Raw genomic sequence first — 12,572 nt, forward strand, 5'->3', positions numbered from 1 at the left:
ACACGATGTCAACAGTCTTGTCATTTGCCTAGTATTTTTTTCTTGGTCAAACTGACGCAAGGCAGAGCCTTTCTTCCGGTCTCCGACCGGATATTTTGGTTGAGATTTACCCGGACATTATTTCCAGACGTACAGCTATAGAATATACATCGCCTCGTGATCAATTTGATCGCTTATTAACATTTACTAATACCTAAAGTTGCATTACAAAAGTATTTCGAAGTGTTTTGTGAAAGTCTTTTGTGAAAGACGTCGCGTTATAAAACAATGTTTTTTTCCTTGATTACAGTCTTCATAGATTGATATCTAGGCTATATATGGACTGATTTAAACGAAAAAAAGACCCAATAGTGATGTTTATGGGACATCTAGGAGTGCCAACAAAGAAGATGGTCAAAGGTAATGAATGTTTTATATTTTATTTGTGCGTTTTGTGTAGCGCCGACTATGCTAATTATTTTGTTTACGTCCCCTGCGGGTCTTTTGGGGTGTTACATGCTATCAGATAATAGCTTCTCATGCTTTCGCCGAAAAGCATTTTACAAATCTGACTTGTTGCCTGGATTCACAACGAGTGTAGCTTTAATTCACTACCCTGCATGTGTATTTTAATGAACGTTTGAGTTTTAACTAGTACTATTAGCATTTAGGGTAGCGCATTTGCATTTCCAGATGTCTAGATGGGACGCCTGCGTGTCAGGTAGGAGCAAGAGGTTAAACTCAGATTACTGGGGAAAACCTACGTTGTGGCTCAGCTAGACACCGCATGTAAACGAGCCATCAACCTTCAAAACCAAAAAAAGGGAGGAGAATAGGCACGTGCTTGCCAGAATTTTAGAATGCATTAAATTGTGTTGCTAATTTGAGACAGCACTGCGGGGCCATGACGAGTCAGCCGAATCCTGCCCAGGAATGTTCAGGTGTATTTTTGAGACCATGCGTGAAGGAGATTACAGGTTAAGGCAACCAACCTACATCATGCAAAATCCAAAACAAACACCCTTAAAAGGATTAAAACCTTCCATGGAACACCATGGTCAGAAAAGGTTGAATGCATTGGCCATGCTGTCAATCCAGCTTGACGTCAAGTTCATCCATTGAATGGCAGACTTTGATGACAGTCATTGGGAAGTTTACCCACATGAAGCACCGCAGCGCCACCTTCCTGTTCAAGTGAGCACAACAATTAGTCCAGAATGTCTTGTATGCTGCTGCATAAGTGATGTAATGTGCCAGGGAGATACTTTCTTATCTTCAGTATACATAATGTAACACAAAGTGTATGTTGTGTAGTAGGTAAGCTGTTAGTAGCCCATGTGTCTCACTCTAAGAATTTGGCCCCTCTCCCCCTCAGAATTTAGCTTACTGTGTTGACTTGGTGGTGCACATGTAGCCTATAGCCTGTTTTAGAGTCTGCTTACTTGCCGCCGTTATTTATCCTACGGTTCTGACTTGGTGTACAGGGAGAAGAACGGCCAATGTTCTGAATTCTATCGCTGTCCATTTCAAAAGTGATGAACGAATAGGCTACATCCGTCTCAGCTTGCTCATGTTAAAATTACGGCTTATCACACCACACCATACACAAACACACACTTTGACTCACGAAATACAATGCATTCAGAAAGTATTCACACCCCTTGACTTTTTCCAAATTTTGTTGAGTTAAAGCCTGAATTAGAAATTGAGTAAATTCACATTGCATCACTACAGAATAAAAATATTCAAAAAAATGCATCCTGTTTGCAATTTTTTTTGCACCTGCAAAGAATGTGGCAAAGAAATTAACTGAATACAAAGGGTTAAGTTTGGGGAAAATCCAAGACAACATCTCACTGAGTACCACTCTTCATAGTTTCAAGCATGGTGGTAGCTGCATCAAATTATGGGTACGCTTGTCATCGTCAAGGACTAGGGAGTTTTTATTAAAGATAAAAAAGAAACCTAGAGGAAAACCTGGTTCAGTCTGCTTTCCAACAGACACTGGGAGACAAATTTACCTTTCAGCAGGACAATAACCGAAAACACAAAGCCAAATATACACTGGAGTCGCTAACCAAGACAACATTGAATGTTCCTGTACAACTTTGACTTAAATCGACTTGAAAATATATGGCAAGACTTGAAAATTAATATCTAGCAATGATCAACAACCAACTTGACAGAGCTTGAAGAATTTTTAAAGAATAAATGTGCAAATATTGTACAATCCAGGTGTGCAAAGGACTTAGAGACCCAGAAAGACTCACAGCTGTAATCGCTGCCAAAGGTGATTCTAACATGTATTGACTCAGGGATGTGAATACTTATGTAAATTAGATATTTATGCATTTCCTTTTCAATACATGTGCAAAAATGTTTAAAAACAGGTTTTCACTTTGGATTATTGTGTGCAGATGGGTGAGATTTTTTTTAAAATTCAGGCTGTAACACAACAATTGTGGAATAAGTAAAGGGGTATGACTACTCTCTGAAGGCACTGTATGCACTTTTCATATTTCATTTTGGAATAAAAAAGTTAGTAATACCTTGTACTCTCTGAATTATGTTACAGTATATAGCTCAGTGCTGAACCTATTTCACCCGCTTGCCCTATGCCTTTAATCTGGTGTATTGAGTTTTAAATCCAGCACAGTTTATGTTCCCTCAGCCACTGAACTATCCCCAACGACTGTGGCACCATAACTGTAAATTAACTCAGTGTTAAATTGGATTAAAACGAATTACAACTCAACATAAGGCTTTGACATCAACTCAGGTGTTTCTGAAATCATTAGTCCTCTTAGTTCTAATCAAAGGAATGGGTTGGCTCTGGGTCAGAAAGTAACATTATAAACCCTGTAAGTGTAAGAGGATTTTTTTTACGTTTATTAACGTCCACCTAATCTGCTGTGGCCAGGGTGGCTCTGTTTTATGTGTTTTATGACTATTCTGGCCCTCAGCAACACTGGCTATGATTTAACTTCTTAACATCTCCACCGTCGTAAAAGGTTTCACAGGCTCAGTTCTCTGGAGCACCGGTGTCTCACTGCCCGTCTCCCTTATTCTCTTTTTCTTCCCTTATCTCTCTCCCCCTCTCTCTACCTGAGCTGTTCATTTGTCTCTGTCTCGGTCATTGTTGCTGCCTCTGAGAGTTTGCCTGTAAGGTTGACTGGGATTGTGGCACAGAGTATGATTTGCATTGGATAGAGGGGATACAGATAGAGCTTTAAGAGATGAAATCCAGCTTCACTTCACTGTTTCTAAAGGGGACTGAGAGGCACCGTTGATGTATGCATTTGTGTGTTTGTGTGTGTGCATGTCTGAGCAAGTGTGTGCGTGCGTTGCATGCCTGCTTTCATGTGCGTGTGTGTGCAGGTCTGTGTCGTTGACTGTGCTGCATCATCCAGGGCTCTAATTATGTTCCTTCATTCTGATCACAGAACTCTGCTCCCAAGTGGTGCAACGGTCTAAGGCACTGCATCTCAGTGCTAGAGGCGTCACTACAGACCCTGGTTTGATTCCAGGCTGTATCACAACCGGCCGTGATTGGGAGTCCCATAGGGCGGAGCACAATTGGCGTCGTACGGGTTGGGGTTTGTCGGGGGTAGGCTGTCATTGTAAATACGAATTTGTTCTTAACCGACTTGCCTAGTTAAATAGAGGTTAAATAAATAAAACATTTTATTAATGTAGATCTTCCAAAGGTGCTCATCAGCGGCTTGTTTGAATGGAGTCCTGGAAATGCTAAACGTGTTTATGTCAACTAATGCTCAATTACCGTGAGACCAGCAGTCTTTTGCATGACAATGACCGGCTGACAAAATGTAATGACTGCCGCAGCCCTACTTCTGGTCCATGATTAGTAGATGTGGGTGAGTGGACATACTGATCTGGGACTATCCTAGGAACAGAAGCTCTTCTCAACTATTGGCAATGATTTATTTGACATCCAATTACCATGAGAGATGCATTCAACACTTCTATTGCAGGTGAGGTGAGCACCTATCAGATCCCCTGCTGTCCTTCAACCCTTGGTGTAGTCTGCGACCATCACGGAGGCCAGGAAAAAGTCTGCCAGCCAACGTAGGAGCCAAGTTCATCCCCATGCAATGCTCTACTGACTGAGGTAGACTATGCTTTCAGTAGCAACTGACTGAAAATTATTCAGCCACCTTAAGTTAATACTTTGTAGCGCCACCTTTTGCTGCGATTACAGCTGTAAGTCGCTTGGGGTATGTCTCTATCAGTTTTGCACATCGAGAGACTGCCATTTTTCCCATTCCTCCTTGCAAAACAGCTCGAGCTCAGTGAGGTTGGATGGAGAGCATTTGTGAACAGCAGTTTTCAGTTCTTTCCACAGATTCTCGATTGGATTCAGGTCTGGACTTTGACTTGGCCATTCTAACACCTGGATATGTTTATTTTTGAACCATTCCATTGTAGATTTTGCTTTATGTTTTGGATCATTGTCTTGTTGGAAGACAAATCTCCGTCCCAGTCTCAGGTCTTTTGCAGACTCCATCAGGTTTTCTTCCAGAATGGTCCTGTATTTGGCTCCATCCATCTTCCCATCAATTTTAACCATCTTCCCTGTCCCTGCTGAAGAAAAGCAGGCCCAAACCATGATGCTGCCACCACCATGTTTGACAGTGGGGATGGTGTGTTCAGGGTGATGAGCTGTGTTGCTTTTACGCCAAACATAACGTTTTGCATTGTTGCCAAAAAGTTCAATTTTGGTTTCATCTGACCAGAGCACCTTCTTCCACATGTTTGGTGTGTCTCCCAGGTGGCTTGTGGCAAACTTTAAACTACACTTTTTATGGATATCTTTAAGAAATGGCTTTCTTCTTGCCACTCTTCCATAAAGGCCATATTTGTGCAATATACGACTGATTGTTGTCCTATGGACAGAGTCTCCCACCTCAGCTGCAGTTCATCCAGAGTGATCATGGGCCTCTTGGCTGCATCTCTGATCAGTCTTCTCCTTGTATGAGCTGAAAGTTTAGAGGGACGGCCAGGTCTTGGTAGATTTGCAGTGGTCTGATACTCCTTCCATTTCAATATTATCGCTTGCACAGTGCTCCTTGGGATGTTTAAAGCTTGGGAAATCTTTTTGTATCCAAATCCGGCTTTAAACTTCTTCACAACAGTATCTCGGACCTGCTTGGTGTGTTCCTTGTTCTTCATGATGCTCTCTGCGCTTTTAACGGACCTCTGAGACTATCACAGTGCAGTTGCATTTATACGGAGACTTGATTACACACAGGTGGATTGTATTTATCATCATTAGTCATTTAGGTCAACATTGGATCATTCAGAGATCCTCACTGAACTTCTGGAGAGTTTGCTGCACTGAAAGTAAAGGGGCTGAATAATTTTGCAAGCCCAATTTTTCAGTTTTTGAATTGTTAAAAAAGTTTGAAATATCCAATAAATGTGGTTCCACGTCATGATTGTGTCCCACTTGTTGTTGATTCTTCACAAAAAAATACAGTTTTATATCTTTATGTTTGAAGCCTGAAATGTGGCAAAAGTTCGCAAAGTTCAAGGGGGCCGAATACTTTCGCAAGGCACTGTATGTGTGTTTGTGTTGTGTCGGTATGTGTGTGAATGTGGGTTTTGTGTGGGAATGTCAATGTAGTGTGTATGTGAGTGTGTATATGGTGTGTATATATAGTCTAGTGAGTGTGTGTGGGGTAAGTGTTATTTAAAATATAAATATATATATATTGATGTCACATGTATCATTAAAATTGTTATATTTTTTACATGACTGTGAAATAGTACTACTTATTTCTCTGAGAGTGAGGCAGATATATAGCATTTTGGAATGAAACTCAATTACCTCTGTGTTCATGTGTCTTCTGAGTGTGGCCGTATGCTAACAGTAACAGAACAGAGATGGATATAATTTCGCCTGTACCTCCCCTGCTTTATTACAGGGCATTACCTATAGGTGGCACTGTACCCTTATTGGACAGTATGCCTGACTGTAATGAGTACCAGTTGATGAGTCCCAAATATTATCTTGCCATTTGTGAAAGTCTCTTTTGGTTCATGGGGTGTCAGGATGACTGTGTGTGTGTGTGTGTGTGTGTGTGTGTGTGTGTGTGTGTGTGTGTGTGTGTGTGTGTGTGTGTGTGTGAAAGAGGGGGTTCCGGTCAGGAAGGCTACAGTGAGCACCTGCTGTACCTGCTGTCCGAGCGGGACTCAGCCCCTCCAGCGTTTGACACCACTCAGGTCTGTGTGTGTGTGTGTTTCAGTGTGTGTCCAGTGCCCTCTACTTTACCTCAGCAGATAATCTATGCTGCATAAAGGTTAAGAGCAAGGACGCGTCAGATGCAACTAGTTCCTTATTATAAGGCCAACCACCAAATCCCCCCCAACACACACACACACACACACACACACACACACACACACACACACACACACACACACACACACACACACACACACACACACACACACACACACACACACACACACACACACACACACACACAGAGTGAAAGCTCTGGGGGAGCCACAGCAATTGCTGTTGATTGCTTATTTTAGCAAGGCCACAGTCGGGCAGCGCGGCTGGCAAGCACGCCACACTGCGTACTTAATCAAATCCAGCCCCTGGAAACCATCGAAACCATGCCAATCACCCAGGTGCCTTTGCTGCTTTGCTCTACATTGGGGAATCCATGGGGTGCATCTCAATACTGATTCACCTCTTCCTTTTCATCTGTACTGACCTGAAAATATACAACAGGTGAATGCATGAATGGGTCGATGCCTAATAGTTTCAGGATTCTTGTTCTTTGTCAGTAGCGTAAATTATGGAAAAGAGATGAAGAGTGGAAGCCACTGTTCACTATTAAGATGCAACAACAGAGTCAACACAGGGAAAAAAATGGTTGTGTGGGATTCCTTTGAAATTGCATGAGAACATATTACCCGGGAATGAGAAAGGAAAGCGAGGTCAAAATAGGTAATTGCTTTTCCTTTACAGGTAGGAGTCAGTGAAGTCTGTGACAGCACAATACATGGATCAGGCGTGGAGCGGAGAGTATTGGCCACAGGTGCAAAATGACATGGTAAATATCTAGAGATCAATACCATCTGGGTGCTATTTCATAAAATCCTTTTTTCATTTGGGTTTTGAAGGAGAGAGTATTGAATGGACATAATGTTGGGGCCAGGGAGTTGAAATCCTTTCATAGAGGCAAGAGTGATACTATACTGAAGACAAATATAAATGCAAAATGCAACAATTTCAAAGATTTTACTGAGTTACAGTTCATATAAAGAAATCAGTCAATTTAATGAAATTAATTAGGCCCTAATCTATTGATTTCACGACTGGGAATACAGATATGCATCTGCTGGTCACAGATACCTTAAAGAAAGTGGGCGTGGATCAGAAAACCAGGTAGTATCTGGTGTGACCACCATTTGCTTCAATAAAGCTGAGTTGTCACCAGGAGAGGCAGTTCCTTTCTTTATATTTTCCTTGATGTGGCTCCAATGACAACTTAATTTATATAGTCAGCGAAAAAAAAGTTGGTCTCTCTTTTAAAACATGTTTTTCTCTCAGCAAGCCTAACCTGGATGAATAATTCAATGTTAAATGAGAATTCTAACAAAACAATATATTTTTGTCATGAGGATAAATATTTTCTTTCTTCATCTTGCCCTTTATGGTAGTCCCCAGACAACGCCATCATTGGAATGTGACAAGGAATTAGATATTATAGTACATCAAGATTGTTATTTTGAAATAAACTTACTTAAATGTTTTACGTGTAGCTATATAAAGGTTAGCTTACATTTGAGGTGACCCTCTCCATTGTGATCTGAACATGGATCCATCATGGTGGAGTAGTTAAAGGTCTCAGAACTGCCCAATAAACTACAGCAGTAAATTACCTAAACAGTTAGAATGATGAATGGAAGCTTATAAAGTATACTTTCAAAAAAGTAGTTATATGTACTAAACAATGAACAGCAGAATTCAAGATGAACGAGTCTCCCATCATTTTTTTAAAAACTTTGGCCAGCCTCTCATACTTTTCCCAAGCACCAACAAACCACAGGGGTTTGGGTTACATGCTACTGTGATTGCTTTCCGGAGTTTGAAAGATGGATTTATGTAGTGGTGTCACTTAGGGCTCCCGAGTGGCGCAGCGGTCTAAGGCACTGCATCTCAGTGCTTGAAGCATTACTACAGACACGCTGGTTTGAATCCAGGCTGTATCACAACCGGCTGTGATTGGGCGGCGCACAATTGGCCCAGCATCACCCGGGTTTGGCTGGTGTAGGCTGTCATCGTAAATAAGAATTTGTTCTTAACTGACTTGCCTAGTTATATAAAGGTTAAATACATGTAAAAAAAAAAAAAATCTGGGGGGGAGAAGAAATTGGAACTGGAGTGATGTCATGGTGACATCAATGGTAGCAACACCAACATTTTGAGACGGATTCAATTAAGCTTTTCTTGGAGTGCCTAGCAACCACACACTGAAAACTGTAAGTCTCACGTTGTCTGTTTTTACAGTGCCATTAAAATGTGTGCTACCTCATTATACAACTACTGTGAGAATCCTGCAGACCAGGTTGTTTTAATTAAACCCCTTGTCTCATATTCAGAGTAGAGCTCTAGTAACATAACATTTGAATAATGTAAATGGTGTCATTCCAGGTTCCTGTCTGAAGTGCATTAAAACTATTTGGGGGATTTGACATTTAGACTTTGGAAGGAGAGTTTTATTTTTCACTCTGGAATCCACTCGACATCCTCAATAAGCGCTTGACCACCTGCAAAGTCAGAACCCCAGTGGGATAAATGTAAAACACCCAGTAAGATGGTTTGAGAGGAGGGGAAGGACAGAGGGGAATGGAGAGGTGTTCGGTATATGAATGCAAATGTGTTGGTAATTGCTGGTTCTTGAATTTGGCTGACATGAGCACCCATCTGCTGTAAGAGTGTAGTGTGCAAAGAGCTTGCAAATTTCATTGGGAAAGTTATGTATTGAACAGCTACCAAAAAGTGAAGTATATATTCATCATAAAAATTCATAGTTGAAATTTACGCCTATTTTATCTGTTTGTTTACAGGTCTATATTTCCAAAATGCTTTGAGAAATCCTAATGCTACTTGTTAGTATATGTAGGGCAGACAATTGACTACTTGTATTCTAAATTGTAGCAATAGCAGAGATTGCAATATTTGGTTACATGAACTTATGGCCCCCGCCCCCCTAAAGCCATGCACTATTCTGCAAGGGGATGAGTCACTATCTGTCAATGTGACCACTTTTTGCAGTAAAACAGTTTTATACAACCATCCATTCCATATATGGGAGATCTTAGAGATTCCGTATGGAAAAACATGGTTGTGCTTTGTTATAACTCAGGTAGGGGTATTTCAAGAACTAAAGCCTTTTTGAGGATTGGTCAGTAGCCTAATGCATGACAATTAATAGCATAACACACAACAGATTAGATAAACTGTAATGACACTCACTCACTGTTGCACAGAAAGCGCTGAGCAAACCATGCCCCAAAATGTTCTAATGGTGAAAAAATTACCCTTTTCTGAAATGCAAAGAACTATTGAAGGGCTCAAACGGTTATTTCAGTTATTATGGTTCCACATAGAACCCTTACCAAATAACCCTGGAGGAATCCTCTTTTCTTAATGTATATTATCAAATAGTGTGTGTGTGTGTGTGTGTGTGTGTGTGTGTGTGTGTGTGTGTGTGTGTGTGTGTGTGTGTGTGTGTGTGTGTGTTGCTTGTGTGTTTGCTTGTGTGTTTGCTTGTGTGTTTGTTGTGGAGTATTTATGATGCACTGTCAGGTTAATGCTATGCAACATTTATTGATGCAATTATGTTTAAATTAGTATACACTCTCGTGATAAACCATTAGCTGCTGTGCTTTGATTCAGAATTGTATGTTGTCGTAATGAAAAACAGATGCCCTTGAATATTCTACTACAACTACTGCACATCCATTGTGTTCATAGCTGAGATACTGAGATCATGTCATTCAAAATGTATGTACCAGACTGAATCACAGACACACAGTCTGCATGTCATGTCTGACAATTTTTGGGGCCTTCCTCTGACACTTCCTCTGGTGTATAGGTCCTGAATGTCCGCAAGCTTGGCCCCTATATCCTAGCTGTTGATGTGAAAAAAAATTCTGCAGGTTAGCTGTTATGATTTTAGATGTTTCCAGCATTAACAGGATTGGATTAGCTTTGATAATGGATGTCATATACCAGGCAGCACTTCTTAAATAAATACAAATAAAGTAATTTGAGGAATGTTTCATAAAGTGTTGGAGGTGAATCTTTTAAAATGAGCCAGAGCAACAGCACTCAGATTGAATCAAGACACTCTGAACAACAAGAGGCTCTTCTCCCTAAAAACATAGATTAATAGAAATGGAATGAGCTAGATTATATATGAGTGGCATCACCAAGTTCAAGTATGGTTTGTTCATTTGAACTGGTAAATAATTGCAGACAAATTAGATTTCCGGGTGATTCCATTCTAGTAGAAGTGGATTGTACAGGCAATTTTCACACAAGATTTTTAACATGCTTTTTACATTGGTATCACAAACCATTTTTGAGAAAATCCAGAGGAAATCTGCCATCTTAAGCCCTTTTCAGACCCATACATGCCTCCTGTGGGACCTAATGATGCGTGAACCGTACATGATACAGACATGTTGGTGTCATTATAGTCATTTTTGTATGCATTAACATATGGAATGTGCCTAGATTCTGAAATACACATTTTCACAGTAATTTATTCAACATAAACAAAATGAATATGAATATCACAAAACTTCCCTTTTACACTATGTTAATTTGAAAACATATTGTTTAGAACAATATACTCTACAAGTACATGACATTTTCAGAGTGGGCTCTTTGCTAATTCAGAAGTTATGATACATTTTATGAGCATCACCAACACAGTGAATGGTACATGGATTTAAACGGAACTCCCTCTGCTGGTGATTTGCTGAATGTCTAATCTAATCATATAATTAAAAGTAGCAAGGAGACAGCTCTGGAAATGTAACGTGTTTGAAGAGTATAATTATTCCCAAAAACAACTCTTAAAATAAGCAAAATTGAAAAGGGTAGATTTGGAACATTCAGATGTTGAATATATGAACGTGAAAAATAGAATTTCAGAATCTAGACATACTCCATTTGAGAGAACACTATTTGGAGTAGAATATCACCAATATGTTGTCTGTATCATGTACGGTTCACAGATCATAGGGTCTTCGAGCAGGTATGTATAGGTTTAAAAATGACCTAAATTGGCTACTTTCGTCATGATTTTCTCAAAACTGGTTTGTGATACAAATGTAAAAACCATGTCAAACATCCTTCCTCCCAATTAAGTTTCTATGTGAGATTTGCCAAAACAATCTGAAATACCAAAAATATTTTGCGTTCACGCTGGTGTGGAATCGCCCTCTATTAAAACTTGCTTGGTCGAGAGGTGAACAATTAAGGATGCAGGAGACATACACACACTCACCATAAACATCCCACCTGTCACTTCTTAGTAGGAACAGTACAGTAAAATAGTAACCGTTTTGTTGACTGGGTTTAGCCTCACTGCAACAACCCCTAAAGTGCTGCCTCCTAGTCTGTCACTTCGTCCTCTTCTCGTCCTGATTAATGTCCTTAATTGACTTTTGAAACATGTTATGGATTATGCATGCTTGGGTTGGCTTGGGAGGATAGGACGTTTCTTTTGTCATCCTGAACAGGGTACCGTTGAGATGATATATTTACATGCGAATCAGAAACCATTATCATATCAGAAGCACACATTGATCAGTGAAACACCTCTAAATAAAACAGTTTCTTTCAGCGCTGGAGTAAGTAATATAAATAGTCTATCAGTCTGATCTATACATCATAGGACCATTATATACATACAGTTGAAGTCGGAAGTTTACATGCACTTAGATTGGAGTCATTAAAACTCATTTTTCAGCCACTCCACAAATTTCTTGTTAACAAACTACAGTTTTGGCAAGTCGGTTAGGACATGTACTTTGTGCATGACACAAGTCATTTTTCCAACAATTGTTAACAAGAACAGATTATTTCACTTATAATTCACTGTATCACAATTTCAGTGGGTCAGAAGTTTACATACACCAAGTGCCTTTAAACAGCTTGGAAAATTTCAGAAAATGATGTCATGGCTTTAGAAGCTTCTAACAGGCTAATTGACATCATTTGAGTCAATTGGAGGTGTACCTGTGGATGTATTTCAAGGCCTACCTTCAAACTCAGTGCCTCTTCGCTTGACATCATGGGAAAATCAAAATAAATCAGCCAAGACCTCAGAAAGAAATTGTAGACCTCCACAAGTCTGGTTCATCCATGGGAGCAATTTCCAAACGCCTGAAGGTACCACGTTCATCTGTACAAACAACAGTGCACAAGTATAAACACCATGGGACCACGCAGCCGTCATACCGTTCAGGAAGGAGATGTGTTCTCTCTCCTAGACATGCATGTACTTTGGTGCGAAAAGTGCAAATCAAGCCCAGAA

The sequence above is a fragment of the Oncorhynchus nerka genome, linkage group LG17 (assembly GCF_034236695.1).
Source record: "Oncorhynchus nerka isolate Pitt River linkage group LG17, Oner_Uvic_2.0, whole genome shotgun sequence".
In the NCBI taxonomy this organism is placed as follows: domain Eukaryota; kingdom Metazoa; phylum Chordata; class Actinopteri; order Salmoniformes; family Salmonidae; genus Oncorhynchus; species Oncorhynchus nerka.